We start from the raw sequence: 20,821 nt of genomic DNA, 5'->3' as shown, positions 1-20,821 counted from the left end.
ACTCGTTCTCTTACGGGGCTTTATACACAGAAGGTACCATGGTTAGTGGGTGAATGAAGACATCAGTTGTACAACAAGGAGTTTTGTAGGGCTGAGTGTTAGCTTTACTCAAAGGACGCTGGCTCTGATAGAAAACAGTAAAAGCTGTTCCATAAGGGGTCAGGACAACGTCAGCCAGGAATTCCTTTTTTTGATGATCTGGCTTAATCCAGGGATAGATAAATGCCGGGAGCTTCTAAGAAGAACAGAAGGACTGCATATCCCTTAGGTAATCCTCTCGAATTCTGCTACTCTAAACAAGTTTTTCCTAAGGACTGAACAGAAGTGAGTTCAAGCCCCGGGGCAAGGCCGTTAGACGCAGCTAGCAAAGTGGACAAGCCTAGAGTGGGAATGACGTCCTCTCATGCAACCAAATATGAAACGAGCCTATGTTTTAGATGGAATGACAGCTAAGCTAACTGATTTGTAGTTTGAGGGTAGACAGTATTCTTGAACCTCAATCCCCAAGTCATGTTAGAGGAGCTGACATAAGTCAAGAATTTGGAAAGTTCTAGAGAATAGCAAACATTCTCTGGGCACTGAGTTTTTCCCTGTGCAAGGCAGGAAGCAACCTGTAACCTACAAGGGTGAGGTCTGTTGCCTCAGGTAGTGGGCTGAGTGAGGAAGTTTCTGTGGTATCTCCTGGGATACAAGTATCAGTGAGTTCACTCACAAGGCTTATGCTTTTGGGAACTGTGTCCCAGAATCTGGGCTCATTATTCCATCTGAGGGCCAAACCTGGATCTCACCATATGGAAATATTGCACCTGAGGAGTCCACAGTAGAAAGCCTTGTGGCTCTTTTGTTTCTTGTGATACGTCATTAACCCAGCAGGAGTTAGAACAGAGTGCATTGCTTAATTCCGCTACCCAGCAGTCTTTGTCACATCAGGCACAAGCATCTCAATTCTCACAATTCCCAGGCTCAATGTTGATGGAGCTGTTATTCTTCCAGGAATTCCTTAACATGAGGCGAAAGAGAATTTTCCCCCCAGGTATCATTCATCAGTTTTTTTTTTTTTTTTTAAGTTCTTCTAAACAGACAAAAATATCCCTGAAAGAGTAGAAGTCCCTCAGTCAATTTCATCCCTAATCTCACCCTCTTTGGTCATGAACACAGTCATGCAGCTATCTATGACAGGGATCAAGAATGAGGCAAAACCCTGGTGGAAAACAGGAGGGGAGTTCCCCAAAGAATTAAACATAAAATTACCATATGATCCAACAATTCCACTTAGAGATATATATCCCAAAACAAGTGAAAGCAGGGACACAACAGCCAAAAGGTGGAACCAACCCAAGAGTTCATAAACAAAATGTGATGTATAGTATATACACACAATGGAATATTATTTGACTCTAAAAAGGAAGGAAACACTGACACATGCTACAACATGAATGAACTTTGAAGACATTATGCTAAGTGAAATAAGCCAAATACAAAAGAACAAATATTGTAGGGTTCCACTTACATGAGGTATCTATTAGTTAAGTTCATAGAGACAGGAAATAGGATGGTGGCTGCCAAGCGCTGGGGGAGAGCGAATGGACAGTACTGTTTAGTGGGTATAAATTTTCAGTCTGAGAAGATGAAAAAGTTCTGGAGATGGATGTTGGTGATGGTTACACAACAATATGAATGTACTAAATCCCACTGAACTCTGCATTCAAAAATGGCTAATATGGTAAATTTCATTATGTATATTTTACCATAATAATAATAAAGAAAAAAGAATAAAGCAGAAATGACAATTTACTACCCAGTGGAGAATAATACTCCATATGATAACATTAAGAAAAAAGGATAGCTGGGAATGAATCTACAAGGCAGATCCCCATTGAAGAAACATTAGCACCATCAGGTTCTGTTCACAAATAGGTTGACATTCTCCAATCAGGTCTGTTAAAATATCTGTCCCCTAAGAGAAAAGCTCACAGGGAAATCTGTCTTCATGTTTCCCAGAGATACAGGGAGAGTCCAGTGGAACCTCCTGGCAGGCCTGGTGGTCAAGGCATCAGAGAATAAATTAATTGTTTAAAGATCAAAGAGTGAACATATGTCCAAGCAGATGGCCTGCAACTTGACCGGGGGATGTTGGTCTTAAGGCAACTGATTTCCTGCTGACCAAGGAAAAGACCAGAGCTAAAAGGAAGAAATTCTTGCCCTACGGACCAGGAGACTTGATAGCAATCCCTTGAGATTTATAAAAACACAGATGACCCATTCAAACGTATCACTGACACTCCCCCCACCAGGTTTATGATAGAAGAACATCTAAATAGACCAAGCTAAACTACAAAGCATCAAGGAGAGTTAGGAAGGAAAAGAAAAAGGATTGCAAAAGATGACAGAGGTCTTGAGATAGCTGTTAACAGTACATGGACAAAATATTTTGAAAATACACTGAGATTTGTATAAAATTTGCTATTTATGTAAGACAGAAATGCTCAACTAGACAAACTAGTTAAGATTAACTTCTCAGGGTTACCCATTTCCCAAATCGTCATCTAGTCAAGAGGGATTTTGCAATTACAAAACCCACTGGGGTGATCTTGGTGTTGAAAGTAATAAAATGGTTGACCATCTGTCCGAATGACAGTACTTCCCCAGTTTCACCCATCAACATGATCTTCTGACTCATTAGAAAGTAAATGCCCTTGGTCTGAGAACATTTGATCCAGAATGTATTTGAAGCTTTGTGTGTGTCAGTGGAGCATCAAATCACATTATAAACAGTAGGAGCTGTTTAAGAGAATCTTTTATACAAGTATTCATCTTGAAATGTTCTTTTGACATGTGGATTGGAATTCCTCTTGTAGCTGAAAAGAGACCATTTTCTACAATGAACTTATACATCAGCACTGAAAAGTGCAATAAAGTGTTTTACATTGTCTAAGGACTGTGTAGACTCTTGGGTACCCTATAAGCCTTAAGAACTTAACAAGGTGTCTTAAAACCATTTAAATGCAAGTGTACTTTTAGGAAAATGTATAGCTAATGATAAATAGCACATAAAAATCAACACGAAATAGCAGCAGATGAGTTCATTTTGGGTTGTTTTCCACTTCTTGTTACATGCCCCACACATATACCTCTCTAACCATGATTCCATGTCCTTTTCTGGTTCTTTCTCAAGTAAAGACTTCCTTGACTAGATCCCCAACTCAGTCTAGAAGCTCTTCTTCTAGCTCTTATGGCACCCAGCTGAGCACTTCTTGTCCTGTTATGTAACTGTCTTGGTCTTGGTATGCTTTGAATTTTTAGCCTCTATAAGTGAAAGTCAGTAGGAGGCCGGAGCTGGTCTTAAAACAGGACTCTGTATTTTTTGCACCTGTCAAAGTGCTGGACCCAGAAGGCACACTCTGGAAATGCTGAGTGAAATGACTGAAACACACCCTCAAGGGGCTATACTTTTGAATGCATAAAGAATCTCAAGTGTTTTAACTAGTATAACCAACTAGTTTGATTAAAAAGTCAAACTAGTTTGTCATAGCAGATTCTTTTAAATAGACATTTTTTAAAGTATAGACAAACTTTTCCATTTTCCAAGTGGTTGTGTTTCGAACAGAGATGGAGCTCTAGAGTTCTCAGATGTTAACAGCTCCACACCAGTGGAACTCACTTCCTTACACATAAAATTCTCTGCTTTCTTGTGAATTCCCTGACACACAAAGATCCTTGAAGTTAATATTCCTTGAAGAATTATCCACTTATAAATTAAACTAACTCAAAGCCAATATTCTTAGGCCTATATTTTGTTATAAAATCAAGTACATTATATAATAACAAATTTAGTCTAAGATTTTAAAAAGAGAAAGATAAAGACAAAATATCACAGAAATTATATAATCCCTTGATGTACTAATCACAATCTAAGTAGTAGCTGAGACTTCCTATCATTCATATTCATGTCTTTAAATCTCTTAAGACCACCTTAGTGACTGTTCTTTTGTGGTTTCCAAGAAAGCTTGAAGCACACGATTTAATTTTAAAAGTCTCAAAGCCTTTATTTAGTGGTTATATTTTAAACCATCTTTTCCACTCTTAGGAGAATTGTTGAGATCTGCCACAAGAGTCAAGGGAAGAGTCTCTTAAACAAATTATTATCCTCCTTTGGTGGGGTCAGGAAAATAAAATCTGGACAGGCAGGTCCAAAAAAAGATCTTGGAAATATTTTATTCATTGGTTTCGTAATTCTGAGGGTTTGGTTTTCTGTTTTTTAAAAATAGAACTTGAAGCAAGATAGTACTGTCAAAGCAATACAGGCATTTACAAATAGAACAAATGACATTGAGAAAACATTCCACATAGAGAGACTTAAGAAACAATATTTCAAAACACATAGGAGGTGTTTTCATCCACCAGAACCTTTCAAAGTACATGTAATATATAACATATCATTTCTAATTCTACAGTTAATCTATGAGGCAGTTTATCACAATGGCTATGTGCATTCAGAGCATCTTGGGTGCTGGGGCATTTCCTCTTCTTCCTGGACACATTGAGGGACTACATTTCTCAGCTGCCTTTCAGGTAGGTGTGGCTACGTGACTGAATCAGGCCAGAGGACTAGAGTACTCTGCCATTACCAGCCCTGGCAGAAAATCTTCTTATGCACCATTCTCCATTCTCTCTCTTTGACGACCTTGAGGCTCATGTGCTGTAAGGAGCCTCAGACTCTGGTTCACAGTCTGGAGGAGAGTCTGCTGCTAATCACAAGCCCCAATTTGGATTTTATGGGAATTAGAAACACACTTCTTACCGAATTTGAGCAACTATACATTTTGGAGTTTCCTTAGAGCAGCTAGTGCTATCTTGAACCAGTAACAGTTCAATACAGGCCTCTGTGCTTTCTAGCTGTGTAACCTCTGTTGGCTATGTAACTTCCTAGAGCCCTGTCTTTAAAATGAATATAATAGTAGCATTTATGATCAGGTTGATAAGGACTACATGTGATATTGCATGCAATCAAAATATGTGTCAATTAATATAAGATTATCATTATTTAAACAAACACAAAGCCATAGAATAAAACATCATACAGCACAATCTCTATTGTAGATTATTGGATATCCAAGAATTGGAAAATTCTATTTTAAAAGTTAGATGGTCTCCCAAAATAGAATGTGGTATTTTAAAGAAAAATTAGCTGCATGCTAACAGGTAAGTTTCAAGAAAATGGACATTTTTAGATCAGTATTTTTGATGGTGCTATTTTGCTGCTACAGATAAAATAATTAACAACTGCTGAGTATTTAGTAACTGCGAGCATTTGTGTATATCTGCTTGCTATATAACTAATCTTCTAAGGTTCAAAAACAGTGAACATATTTTGGTGCTACAGAGAAAACCAAATGGCAGAATACTGGCAAAATGCCTACTAAGAACATGTGGAACTGTAGGGAAGACAAGTACAACCACATAAGATGATTAGAAAACTATTAACAAAAGCATATAACCATGTCCTATAAGGGTAGAGTACTCCAAAGTGTGTTTTCTAACACCACCAAGCAATTAACTCTATTCTGCCAATACAGGGGCCCTACAGCTGAACTCAGTGCTGACACTGTCTACCAGGTGATAGTGTCAGTGGACTCAGTCCCATAAGACTGCTGCTCCTTCCCAATCCAGACACCAATCACAAGTCCACATTGGTCGACATACCCACAATAAATGGCAAGTTCCCATGACCTCTCTTCAAGTTTGTTAATTTGTTAGAGTGGCTCACAGAACTCAAGAAAACAGTTTACTCACTAAATTACTGGTTTATTGTAAAAGTATATAATTCAGGAGCAGCCAGATGGAAGAGATGCCTAGAGCAAGGTAGCTGGGAAGAAGCTCAGAGTTTCTATGTCTTTCCCAGACATGCCATTGTTCTGGCACCTCCACATGTTCACCATCTCTACCCCACTTGGTTTTTCTGGAGGCTTTATTACATAGGATGACTGACTAAAATCACTGGCTATTGGTGACTCAACCTTCAGTCCCTCACCTCTCCCTGGACATTGGGGGATCGGGTGAAGTTCCAAATCTTAACCACATGGTTGTTGGCTCCCCTGGCAACCAACCCCCATTTTTAGGTTACCCTGGGGCTTTCCAAAAGTCACCTCATTAACATAAGCTCAGGTGTGGCTGAAAGGGCCCTGTCATGAATAACGAGATACCCATTTCACCTTTATGGATGTAACTCAATTTTAGGAACTGAGGACAGAAGATCATAATAAAATATGATCCCACTGCTCTTACTACTTTTGATGTTCAAGCGTTTTGAAAGCTGTGAGTCAGGAACCATGAAGGAAAATCAAAAATACCTTTCTTATGATAAATTACAATATCACAGATACGGAACCACAAGTGTCATAGGAAGTCAGGAGTGAGAGAACAGATGCAGATCAAAGAATTGAGGAAGACATTCCAGGGGTCCTGGCACCGGAAGACAAGAAGAACAGGAGGGCAGAGGGACACAAAAATGACATGTTGGACTTTAGTAAGGGAGAGCTGCCAGGTTTATTTGGTTTGACCCACACAGTTTTCCAACTGTTAAAAAAAGAAAATATTTTTAAATGGAGAAGTTATATAAAAGCATCTCGATTCCTAGCTTCTCTTAAAAAATTTGGCAACCCTTGATTCCTTCACTGAGGTGAAGTAGTAGCTACCTTCTTAAAGTACGTCTTTGGCAAGAATTTTCTACAGGTGGGGCTGTGTTCTTCCTGCAGGGTGTGTTCAGAAGGCACCCAATATCTTGTGATCCTCTTTCTGGGGATTTGATCCACTGGGTTCAGGTGGAAGGCAGATCCTTCCATAGGAAATTCCCCATCAACCTTTGCCCAGTGGTTTTAGTGGCCACTGATAATCATTGCTTAGACCCCTTATTTCATGAGGGATTTCCCAAAGGGCGGTTTCCTGTCATTCTCACTATATTAAGAGCTGAATATCTACTATGAAGAACTTTCTCTCATCAACTTTTTGGTATTCCAAAACAAAGTTTATATATGAAAGGAGGATAAGTACTTGATTTTTCCACAGCCTTTTGGGGGTACAAATAATAAACCTCCAAAAGCACCCAATCATCACCCCTCATCATTTTTGTGGTGTTAAGAAGAGGGAACATGGTTGGGGGGGGGTCGGGATAGAAAGAGAAGGCACAGCATTTTACTTCTTCATTCATATCAGCTAAAGGCCAATTCTAGGGTCAGGGGTGGGAGGTTGGGGCAACCTGGGGGTTTTGAAGGGTCAGGGGTGGAAGGTTGGGGGAACAGGTGGTGGGTAATGGGGAGGGCACGTTTTGCATGGAGCACTGGGTGTTGTGCAAAAAGAATGAATACTGTTACGCTGAAAAAATAAATAAAATGGAAAAAAAAAAAAAGAGAGACAGAAACAAAAGAAATATAAGAGCTACTTCCAAATTGCCAATGCAAAGAAAACTGCATATCTGGCTGGACTGGCTTGTTAGCTCTGCTCTGGATGACTTATCAGTACACATCTTTTTAAACTCAAATACAGTACCTCATAGAATGAACTGGCTCCTTCTGGACGGACATTTATAAAATAAGTGTTGCGGTGAGTTGAAATGGTAAAGTTTGCTCAAGGTCAATCTGACTATTTAGCAGAAAGTTCTTTCATCAGGGTGAACTAGGTGTTAAGATAGTGTATGAGTCTGCTAAGGCTTCCCTAACAAAATACCTCAGGCTGGGTGGCTTGAACAACATCAGTTTATTTTCTCGCAGATGAAGATTAACAGTAGGTTTGGTTTTTCTGAGGCCCCTCTCCTTGGCTTACAGTTGGTCTCTTCTCTATTTGTATATCCTTAGTGTCTCTTCCTCTACTGATGAGGACTCAAGTCCTACTGAATTAGGGCCTCACCTTAGGTTCATTTATCTTAATCACCTTATTAAAGGTCCTGCCTCCTCACATAGCCACATTCCCTGTTAAGGCTTCAAGATACGAATTTGGGCAGTGCGGGTGGGAACACACTCAGTCTATAATAGGACCAGTGCATAATAGATACAGATCTTAAAGTGATAGAGTAAAATCCAACAACACCCATATGTTCTCGTCTTCATTAGTTCTCTGAGCTGAACTCCCCTGCTCTCCCCACTTTGGTCCTCTCTCTCCACTTGCCTCCTTGCTGTTACACAACCACACAGCACACCCCAGCCTGGAGGCCATTATGGGTGCTGTTCTCACTGACTGGAAAGCTCTTCTACCCAGTGTCCCTGTGGCTCCCTTGTTCAACCCTGCCAGATCTGTACTCCAAATCCGCCTATTCAGGAAGGTTTACACTGGCCACTGGCCCTGAATCTCACTACCATCACCCTCTCTGCCTCAAGGGTTCCTTTGTCCTTAACTGCTATCTAACCAGCCATTTATTTTACTCCTTTATCTTATTCATTGCTTGTCTCCCCTACTGGGACATAAACTCCATGAGGGCAGGGAGTTTATCGGTTTGTTCATTGCTTTTTCCTCCGTTCCTAAAAGAATAGTCTGGCATACGGTAGAGGGGTTCAGTATATTTGGTAAACGAATTAAGGACTTTTTTTTTTTTAATGAGGGTTGGGAAACGAAAGAAACAAACTGCAAATTAGGTATCTTGTATTTCTTAATTTTAAAAAAAATTTTAAAGATTTTTTTATTTATTTGACAGACAGAGATCGATGCAGACATCAGCTACCTAAATGGTGGTCAAATGAGGGCTGTGTGCCTTTGTGTGTCTCTTACATTAGGCCACATTAATAAAATTTTAATGAAGTCAGCATGAGGAGGAACATGGAAAGCACTAGGGCAACCTTGTTTGCATGAGCATTTTCCCTTCTGGAAAGCAGGACTCTAGTGAGACATCAGTGCCTCCTGCTCAATCTTCCATTATCAGACGCACTTAAAGAGACAGATATTCTTTTTCCCTACCATTCTCCTTTCTCCTGTTCATTCTGCTTTACTTTCAAACTGCTGAGTCCTCGGTCACATATTTTTCCATCCACTAACAGTGTCACATGAATTTTCTTAATATACTATGGAATAATGTGTCTATTTCATAGAATAAAGACCCCTTTAGCTACAGGCTAGGTTTGTCTTCTGTATTTATCACTGTGCTACTTAGGGTATGGAAATTTGGTACTGTGAGATGGCTCTGTTGGCTGAATATATCTTATGTCCTTACATAAGGACATTCTTACCTGATGTGATAATAGTCACTCTGTGCTTTCTTTTACTGGCACAAATGTGATAGACCTTAAATGACCGATTCCAGGGAGAAGGGCAGCGGAAGTGTGTCTGGTTGGCTTTTATTGCTTTGTTTCTATTATGGGCATTTCTCCCCCTTAAAGAGTGAGTCAGGAGACACCACCACCCCCAACCTTTTCCCAGAAGTTCCCTGCCCACTGCTTTCAAGAGCTGTCTTTCAAGGAGATACAACTTGTGAATAAGTATATTCTGAGCATTCTTTGTGTGTGGCATTAAACCTTGGAATGTAGTTTACTGCTCTAAAAATAGTTTGGTGTTTAGACTTCATCCTGAAAGCAGATGTCCTCAAGCAGTTGATGGTGTCACATGAACCTACTTAACACCGTCCAGAATAATGTGTATGCTGTATAGACCAAAAACCAATCTACCTACAGGTTATAAGATCTGCTGCTCACTTCCTAAGCCTCTGTGATAGTGGGCAAGTCAGTGAAGTCTCTTGAGTTATAAAATGAGGACTTTGGGGTTAGATTATCTCTAGAGCAGCCCCTTAAGTTTTAACATTCTTTGGTGCTGACTTCATTTAGCTTGTGTATACATTGCTAATGAATCCAAAAACAAGTGTTTTACTTCTATTCTATCATTGTCTTTCACTAAAAGTAATAAATAGGCCAGAGCAATTTCAAGATGTAATTCCTAAGTTCAACCTAACAAATCAGAAATATCAACAGAATGAGGAATGAATGCCATATGTTAGTCATTTTACTGTATGTCACCCTCCCTAGTTTTCCACATTTAAAACAAGGATACCATAAAAGATCCAATGTTGAATGTGGATAAAACACAAAGACAGCATTATAGTAAATTGCATTGTGTACTGGGACAAGGCTACAAAGAGGGAAAATGTCTATTGTTCTCACATATAAATATCATGCCTTAAAATGCTGTCTGATGAGAACAGTATGTTGTTCCTGTCTCAAGGCAACTTTTGTTACTTCTTTTACCATGCAGAGGACACCACACTTCACAGGCAATATTGGACAAGATTACCCTCCTATTTTTAACTTAAAAGCCCTGTGAAGGCATCCACATAAACATGGCAGGTCTCACAGTACCTATTACACCATCACTCACATAGAGAATTATCATGAATATTCCATTTTGCTAAAGGTGATAAAAGCTCTCCATGATTTAGCAAATATTTATTCTGCACTTCTTATGAGCGAACAGAAGAATGAAACACACATGGATCTTGCTCTGAAGGCAATTATGTCTTTGTAGGATACAGAAACTATTTCTATGTGAACCTAATTCCTTATGACATCTTAATAAAAATACCAAGCCCCTATATTTGCATAATACTTTAATTTTCACAGTGCTTTTGCATCCTCAAAATACTATGCCAGGTAGAAAGGTGTATACTATACCTGTATTTCAGGTGGAAAAAAGCAAGGCTCAGAATGGTTATGTGGCTTGCTTATGGTCACAGATGAAGTGGAAAAACTGAGACTTGAATGAAAGCCTGTGGACTCCAAATTTAGGGTTCTCTTTACTCCCACAAAGCCTTGCCATAAGGATTCTAAATCTAGTTCTGTTAAGAGATACACCTCTCACTGCAGGAGGCTTATGACTGTGTCGTCTCCCAGGATGAAATACAGCTTGCACAGAAAAGTTATTGCCATAAATTTTACCAACAAGTTTCAGGATGATTCTGGGGTTCAGAGAACTGGGTCTGAGCCTTAACTTTGCTGCTGATAAACTAGATCGTGTCAGGACTAAGAGGTTACTGGCTCTCTGGGCTTCAGCCTCTTTATTGGTAAAGATGAAAAATTTAATTCAATTATATTCAGGATTCTTTCTGATTCTAACATTCTACATAGTTTTGTACTAGAAAGTCACTCTAAATGTTCTAAATGTAAATAAGTGTTTTCCAAAACAACCCACATCAAAATTTTCCTAAAACTTAGGTTATAGATTTTTTAATAGCTCCTCTAAAAACTAATTAAAATCCCAATTGGTTCTGGAACTTTGTATCACCTTCTCCTTAGACCCAGCCTAATGCTGAGAGGTGTTCTTAGAGGGTAGTTTTATGACCACCTACTGAGACCCACTACACATCAGAATATTTGAGGTTGGGGCCTAGGAGGCTGGATTTTCACCCCATCCCCATCTCCGCAGGAGCAAAACCTGTCCCTAGACTACCTCTTGGATAAGTAGGTTGGCAGGCAGGAAGAAAGGTCCGTGGATAAGTCAGGCAGACTAAATGTAACTACGCATCTGATACCACAATGTTAATGCATACATACTCAGGCTGTAGAGGCCTTTATACCCTCTACTCCAATTTTTAAAACTTTCTTTACTCTTTTTTTTCAAATGTTTTAAGAGGAACATGTACTGCTTTTATACTAAAAATTGTTTTTTGTTTAAAGACTTTATTTATTTATTTGACAGAAATCCCAAGTAGGCAGAGAGGCAGGCAGAGAGAGAGAGAGGAGGAAGCAGGCTCCCCGCTGAGCAGAGAGACTGATGCGGGGCTCGATCCCAGGACCCTGAGATCATGACCTGAGCCAAAGGTAGAGGCTTTAACCCACTGAGCCACCCAGGCGCCCCTAAAAGAATAAACCAATAAATGCGATTTCATGTATTCTACATAATCACAATTGTGTGTAAAAAAAAAAAAAAAAAAAATCACAGCTGCAAAAACAGAAGGAAATATACCAAAATCTTAACAGCAGTGAATGTGGGGGTAGCTTGTGGCATTCCAGAAGGATTCACTCAGGGCTGGGGCTGATCTTTTTTTTTTTCTTCCTATTATTTTCCTGCATCTTCTTAATTATGTAGTATGGTGATTTAGTGAGTGTTTAATGCAGCAATACAATATGTAAATTAATCCATGTCCTTTTATTACTGTTCTAGATTCATTCTGGAAGGTGTGACTGTGTCCCCCACTCTACTTCCTAGCACTGATCAAAAGGAATGAACGAAATAACTGTAATGTCCACACAGGACCCAGCAATGGCATCTAGCTGGATCACTCTGTTCTCCTTGGAACACCTTTTTCTCTTGGCTTTAGGAAAGCATATTCACCTGGGTCTCCTCAACCTCTATGTCTACAACTTTTCAGTCTCCCTTGCAGGTTCCTCCTCCTGTCACCAACTTATCTATGTGGGAGTTCCCCAGGAGTCAGGCCTCCTTTCTTCTGTCTGTGTTCACTCCCTTGAGGATCTCAACTGGTTTTAGAGTTTTAAAAAAGCATTCATATGCTGAGACTCCCAAATACATATCTCTAGCTTAGGCTTCTCCAGACGAATAAGTGGTAGGAGCTGGGTACTCGAGTTCAGATTGTCATGCCTGATTCTTAGTTCCACCTCTTTGTAGCTGTGTGACCTTAGGCAAATAATGTGGTGTCTCAGATATTTCTTCTCTGAGGGGCTAATGGTGGCATGAGGTGCCGAGCTAAGAGGAGAGGAACTAGCTGAGTTCCGCAGGCCCGGTGGAAGGGGTTTACCTGCAGTTCTGTAGGGGGTGGCTCTGGGCCACCAATTCCTTGGTAAAAACAACCCAGTGGCCTCTTCTTAGAGAACCTGGTAGGGAAATCTCAACATCCTGATGATTTATACTGGGTGAAAACCCAAAATGTCAGTTACAATCTTCCGCTTGGTAAGCTGCCAGGTAACAAAGATTTTACCATTGCTTGAAAAGAGCATCTTGTATTTGAAACAAAATGAAAGACTAATGTTTAAACTATTATAAAGAGTGAAACTACTATTTGTGTAATGGACTATTTCCTGAGAATATCAGTCGATCTGTCAGTGAGGAATTTGGGAGGGGTACAAATGAAAACCACCAACAAACCCTTTGAAGAAAGTTCTCCTTGTCAAAACCATCTGCTTCCTGACTTCTTATTGATCTGACCCATGTAATGCCAAAGAACTAACTGCTAAGGCATTAAGACCTAGACAGAAGTATTTCCCAAGCTGAACTCCTGTTGCATCCTGTGAGATACTCTCTGAAAAAAAAGGAGCACAGTTAAATGTCAGGGAAATGGTACAAACTTATTGTTCAACCCAGTCTACTCTAAAGGAGCAAGATAGGCATGTGAACACTTAATGGTTCAGACATCCTTCTAAAAGGGAGCAAAATACAAGACACCAAAATATGCCACTTCTACATGTGGATTATTTTGATCTGGTAACTGAGACCCAACAGACTCAAGAAAATTTTGAGAACTTTAACCACCTAAAACAACTTAGATAGGAGGCCTGGCCAGAAAGAGAGCCATTACTGGGGATAATTTTGTATCTGGAAGGCTATCTGTAGGGCAAGGCAAACATCTAATTACCAAACATCTGCTCACAGTAAGAATATTGTGAATTACCCTCCTCCCCTTGAATCCCCAGGCCCCTGTTCCATTCCTTAGCTCAGGATGGTATACAAGCCTTAACTGACTCACTTGTCCTTGTGTCTCAATGTTTGTTTGTTTGTTTTTTTAAAGATTTTATTTACTTATTTGACAGAGATCACAAGTAGGCAGAGAAACAGGCAGAGAGAGAGGAAGAGAAGCAGGCTCCCCTCTGAGCAGAGAGCCTGATGCGGGGGGTTGATCCCAGGACTCTGGGAACATGACCTGAGCTGAAGGCAGAGGCTTTAACCCATCGAGCCACCCAGGTGCCCCTCAATGTTTTTTTAATGGGATTCCTATATGTATATGTATTTGCTTTTCTCCTGTTAATTTGTTTTATGTCAATTTAATTAAGACCAGCCAAAAGAACCTAGAAGGACAGAGACAAAATTTTCCTTCCCTACATTTCGATAAAGAATTCTGTGTGACTCTTTACACCAGCTCATCCCAAGTTTTAACTCCTTCCTTTAATTCCAGCCACACTCAAACTACTAAAAAGAGTGTGCCCTTATTTTACTTTAATGCTGAAACCTCAGCTACTTTTGCTGGTTCTTCCTCACTTCACCATCCACTAAATGCTGGGGAATCTCATGGCTCAATAGTTGGACAACTTTTTTTCTGCTCGTTTTATAGAAATGTATCTGTGAAATGTTTTGGACATAAAGTGTAGCATCTGGTTGCACTGGAGAAAGAGGAAAGAATAAGAACTCTCCAGACCTACTCCTCTTCCAGTTACCATTTCACTTCTTTACTTCCATTTATGGTAAAGTTCTTCAAAAGACTTGTCTGTACTTATTATCTCAAATTTTTTGAGTCCCTTCTGTTCTCTCTGTAAATGCTCTACAATCAGGTTTTTGCTTTGGCCACTCCAGTGAATCAGCTCATATCAAGGTAAATAAGCAATGCCTTCCAGTGCTAATAAATCTAATGGTCTGTCCTCAGACCTAATTCCGTGGTACAAGCTACTGCATCTGATAAAGTTGGTCACCCTCTTCTCCTTGAAAAACTTTCTTTCCTTGGTTTCTAAAACAACACAGTCATGTTGTTCTCCAACCTCTAGGCCATTTCACAGTTTTCTTTGGTGGCTCCTCATTTCCCAAACTTATAAACATGAGTGATCCCCGGGACTCTTCTCTTGTCTGTGTTGTCTCACTTGGTGATCTCATTCAGCCTTCTAGTTTTAAAAGGCATTTGTATGCTGAGATTCCCAAGTATACATCTCTAGCTTAGTCCTCTCTCCTGACATATACATCCAACTAAGGGCATCTCAATATTAACATATCCCAATTGAGCTCTTTCTACTTCCCCTCATTCCTCTGAAGCCTAGTAAAAAGCAACTCTACTCTTCCAACTGTTCAGGCCAAACTCTTAGGAGTCATCATTGTCTTCTCTATTTCCCTCATCCATTAGCAATCCATCAGCAAAACCCATTGGTTCTATCTTAAAACACACAAAGAAGCAACTGATTCTCACCATCTGCACAGCTAACACTCCAGCCAAATCATTATCATCACTTATATGAGTAGCAACAACCTTTCACTCTGTCTCCCCTTCATAGCTGGAGTCACCTCTTATAATGTTAAGTCGGAACATGTCACAAATGGGTTAGTGAGTGACATGATGCTAGTGAGTTTCCAATGGCTCCCATCTCAGAGAAAAAGCCCAAATCTTAACAATGACCAATATGAGCTTACACAGTCTGGTTCCCACTACATATACTGACCCACTAACTGACCATTCTCACTGACCCTCTAACATACAGAGTCTTTGCACTTACTGTTAAGAGTCTTTGCACTTACTGTTCTCTATGCCTGGAATGTTCTTGCCTTGCTCCCATAAATCTTCCAAGACTTCACTCAAATGTTACCTCCTCAGTGAGACCTACCTAACAATAGAACCTTCATACTTGGGACGCCTGGGTGGCTCAGTTGGTTAAGCGGCTGCCTTCAGCTCAGGTCATGATCCCAGCATCCTGGGATCGAGTCCCACATCGGGCTCCTTGCTCAGTAGGGAGCCTGCTTCTCCCTTTGCCTCTGCATGTGCTCACTCTCTCTGACAAATAAATAAATAAAATCTTTAAAAAAAAAAAAAAAAAGAACCTTCATACTTCCTAAAACCCCTCCCAGCTTCATGTCTCTTTTTAGCACTTACCAAAAATAGAGTATATGCTTTACTTATCTTGTTTATTATTTCTCCCACTAGCATGTAAGCCCAAAAGCACAGGGATTCTTGGTTTCTTTGTTTATTCTTTTTTTTTTTTAAAGATTTTATTTATTTATTTGACAGACAGATATCACAAGTAGGCGGAGAGGCAGGCAGAGAGAGAGAGGAGGAAGCAGGCTCCCTGCTGAGCAGAGAGCCCGATGTGGGGCTCGATCCCAGGACCCTGAGATCATGACCTGAGCCGAAGGCAGAGGCTTTAACCCACTGAGCTACCCAGGCGCCCCTCTTTGTTTATTCTTAATGTCCCCAGGGAAGTGCCTGAATATAAAAGGTACTCCATACTATTTGTTTAGTAATAACAATACTATTTGTTTAGTAATAAACAAATTACTCCTTTTTAAAAGTACTTCTTTTTAAAAGATGAGTTACTCTGTTTAATCAAAACTATTCCTAGTTAAACTGAGTTTTATAAAAAGCTAAAAATCTAGAAGCCAAAGAATTAGGGCTTCCTTCCTAGTCAATCATTGTTAGTCACTATAATAAATCCTTGAGTAGCTCTAAAACTGGTTAACAGAGGTTAAGAAAAAATGTATTTTTGTCATCTTTGTTGGTGGAAGATCTTTTAAATTGTGCTTCTTTTTTTTTAAATCGTACTTATTTTTTTTTTTTTAAACCAAATATGGTTACTGAACAAAAACACTAAAAAAACCCATAAACTAAAATGCTAGACTCAGGAACTTATGCATCTAAGAGGTCATCATATTAAAGACCAGGTCTTCCTATCTAACCATATGGCATTGGAAATGTGTAGAAATTTGGATGGAAGTATGTTCTATTAAGGTGTTATTGGGGGGGGCGCCTGGGTGGCTCAGTGGATTAAGCCGCTGCTTTTGGCTCAGGTCATGGTCTCAGGATCCTGGGATCGAGCCCCGCATCGGGCTCTCTGCTCCGCAGGGAGCCTGCTTCCTCCTCTCTCTCTGCCTGCCTCTCTGCCTACTTGTGATCTCTCTCTCTGTCAAATAAATAAATAAAATCTTAAAAAAAAAAAAAAAAAGGTGTTATTGGGGCTTATTACTAACTGCCTATTAAAAGCTGGTTTTGCCAAGATCTTCCATTTTTATTCTTAAAATATACATCATAAGCATTTCTAATGGAGTAGTATAGTTGGCAGTTCTAACTATTCAAAATTTTACCATAATATCCATAAGAACTACCAATGGAAGAAATCAGTGGGTTATTTGGTTTTTCATCTGTTATAGGAGAGACATTTAAAACAATATTAATTTTCTATTTCAAGTGACAAAAAAGCTGTTGCCAAGTATTTTGAGCATCTCCTAATGGCAAATTGTTAATATAATCTTCATCCTAAATTAAGTTTCTTTTTACCCCTTCAACACTACAGCAGACAGTGTAGTCCAAACATGTATAGTACGGTGATGACAGCTCAAGAGTATAAAAGTCAATCATCAGTACCTACCACTTATTGCATCCAGAAGTATTAGAAAGGAATATAAATAGAAAGAATAGCTCAACCATATCCAAATGTCTCAATTAGTTATTACTAAAATGTTAAGTTTTCACCAATTTATAGCACTGCTTTACTTATAGGACACAAAAGTCATACATTGCAACTATCATAAAAGAATTTTAACCCTAGGATTAGACAGATTGGACACCCCAAGATGAAGGTTTTTAAAAAGATGGAAACTATATTTTTGAATGCATTGTACCAAAATGAAAATGTATTCTAGCAGATAGACTTTGCTTAGGATTCAAAATCTACAACATGGATCAATCTCAAACACCTGTGAGTGAAGAAGGCCAGATGGAGGACTGTCAAAGTGGAAGGGAAGGCCTCACCAATAGGGTGGCTACCAGTGTTGCCAGATGTGCTCTTAGAGGATAAAACAAATTAGAAAGAAAAAAAAAAACATATTTTTATGTAAAACTTAAAATGTTTAAATCATGTACAAAAAATGTTATGTACATAAAATTTGTATTTTGTGTTAATTTTTTATGTGAAAGTTTTCAATTTTTTAAAAAAGCTAATCTGGTGATAAATCCAGCTTTTGATCTCAAATCTGAGGTTACTGGGAAGGAGAGATTGGGGACAAAAATGTGTCCAAACAGCAGTCCGGGCTCAAAGTTCTTCCCTGAATGTAACTATGGAAAGCCTACACATGCTAAGTCTTGGATGGTCATTAAAACCTCCCCTATAGGGAGATGAACCATGAGAGACTATGGACTCTGAAAAACAACCAGAGGGTTTTGAAGGGGCGGCGGCGGGGTGGGAGGTTGAGGAACCAGGTGGTGGGTAATAGGGAGGGCACGTACTGCATGGAGCACTGGGTGTGATGCCAAAACAATGAACACTGTTATGCTGTAAATAAACAAATAAAAAATAAATAAAAAAAAAAGAAGGTTGAATACACACACACACACACAAAAATAAATGTGTGTTTCTCCACTTAAAAAAAAAAACAAACCTCCCCTATACTATATGCTTAGTAGATCCAGCTCCTGTCACTAACCAATTTAATAAAAATAATGTAATTAAAGTTCTTATAAAATCAATGGGTGATACTGAATATTTATAATCATAGAAACCAATACTTTGTTCTGAGTTGGGAAGTTAACATGAAATAAAGAATGATACCTTAAGACACAAGAAAAATCCCAAATAAACAACCTAACTCTAACACCTAAAGGAACTAGAAAATGAAGAACAAATGAGGCCCAAAGTTAGTAAAAAGAGGCAAATAATAAAGATCAGAGCAGAAATAAATAAAACAAAGACAAAAAAGAAAAAGATCAATGAGAACAAGAGCTGGTTCTTTGAAAAGAAAAACAAAATTGATAAACCTTTAGCCAGATTCACCAAAAAGAGAGAGAGAAAGTATCAAATAAGTAAAATCAGAAAAGAAGTTATAGGTGATACCACACAAATACAAAAAGTTATGAGAGATTACTATATAAAACTATATGCCAAAAAACTGGACAACCCAGGAGAAATGGATAAATTCCTAGAGACTTACAATCTTCTGGGACAGAATCAGGAAGAAACAGAAAATCTGAGCAGATGAATTACTAGTAATAAAATTGAATCAGTAACCACAAATTCCCAATAAATCAAAGTTCAAGACAAAATGGCTCCATAGGTGAATTCTTTTATTTATTTATTTAACAGACAGAGATCACAACAAATAGGCAGAGAGGCAGGTGGGGGAGGGGGGAAGCAGGCTCCCTGCTGAGCAGAGAGCCCAATGTGGGGCTCCATCTCAGGACCCTGGGATCATGACCTGAGCCGAAGGCAGAGGCTCAACCCACTGAGCCACCCAGGTGCCCCCACAGGTGAATTCTACCAGACATTTAAATAAGAGTTAGTTAATACCTATTCTTTTCAAACTATTCCAAAAATATAGAAGAGGAAGGAATGCTTCCAAATTCATTCTGAGTCCAGTCTTACTTCTATACCAAAACCAGACAAAGACACCACAAAAAAAGAAAATTACAGGCCAATATCCCTGATGAACAAAGATGTAAAGATACTCAATAAAATATTAGCAAACCAAATTCAAAAACAGTCATTAAAATCATGTGGGATTTATTCCAGGGATGCAAGGATGATTCAATATATACAAATCAATCAATGTGAAACATCACATCAACAAAATGAAGGATAAAAATTATATGATCATCTCAATAGATGCAGAAAAAGCATTTGACAAAATTCAACATCCGTTCCTAATAAAAATTCTCAACAAACTGGGTACAGAAGGAACATACCTTGAAATAATAAAGGCTATACATGACAAATCCATAGCTAACATCATACTCAATAGTGAAAAGCTGAAAGCTTTTCCCCTAAGATCATGAATGAGACAAGGATGTGACTCCCACCACTTTTATTCAACAGAATACAGGAACTCCTAGTCATAGCAATCAGACAAGAAAAAAGAAATGAAAGGCATCCAAATTGGTAAGGAAGAAGCAAACCTGTCACTATTTGCAGATGACATGATACTATACAGAGAAAATCCTAAAGACTCTAACAAAATACTATTAGATCTAATAAATGAATTGAGTAAAGTTTCAGGATACAAAATCAATATACAGACATCTTTTGCTTTTCCATACACTAATAACAAAATGGTAGAAAGGGAAATAAAACAACCCCATTTACAATTGAATTAAAGAGAATAAAAACTAGGAATTAATTTAATCAAAGAAGTGAAAGATTTTGTGGTAAAATGATAACACTGAAAAACTTCCCTGTGGTTAAAATAGCCATTGTCAAATATAGGCAACAATGTTGTAATAGCCTTGTAGAGTGACAGATGAAAGCTACACTTGTGGGGAGTATAGCATAATGTATAAACTGAATCGCTATGATATACACCTGGAACTATTATAACACTGTGTGTCAAGTATACTCAAATAAAAAAAGTTTTTTTTAATAAAAAGAATAATGAGAGAGCTATGCTCTGAAAACTATAAGACACTGATGAAAGAAATCAAAGGTGACAGAAATAAATGGAAAGATATACCATGCTCATAGATGGAAAGAATATTGTTAAAAAGTCCATACTACCCAAAGCAATCTACAGATTCAATGCACTCCCTATTAAAGTACCAAGAGTGTTTTTCATAGAACTAGAGCAAAAAAATCCTAAAATTGTATGGAACCACAAAAGACCCCAAAAAACCAAACCAACCTTAAGAAAGAACAAAACTGGAGGTATCGTAATCCCAGATTTCAAGATTTATTACAAGACTATAATAATCAAAACAGTACAGTCCTGGCAAAAAAAACCCAAAAACCAAAAACCAAAAAACAAAAAACCAGACACATAGATCAATGGAACAAACTTGAGATCCCAGAAATAAGTATACACATATAGGGTCAGTTAGTCTACGACAAAGGAGGCAAGAATACAGTGGAGAAAAGACAGTCTCTTCAATAAATGGTGCTGGGAAAACTAAACAGTTGCATGCAAAAGAATGAATATGGACCACTTTCTCACACCATACTAAAAACAA

At 38.7% G+C, this 20,821-nt stretch overlaps 1 protein-coding gene across 4 annotated transcripts in view; it reads right to left on the bottom strand.

Annotated features, from left to right (window-relative positions):
- TASP1 (taspase 1) overlaps positions 1-20,821 on the bottom strand; it is a 287,466-nt gene that overhangs the window by 1,686 nt on the left and 264,959 nt on the right. The window lies entirely within an intron of this gene.

Source organism: Meles meles, chromosome 16 (assembly GCF_922984935.1).
Source record: "Meles meles chromosome 16, mMelMel3.1 paternal haplotype, whole genome shotgun sequence".
Classification (NCBI taxonomy): Eukaryota; Metazoa; Chordata; class Mammalia; order Carnivora; family Mustelidae; genus Meles; species Meles meles.
This window is presented reverse-complemented; position numbering and strand designations above follow the sequence as displayed.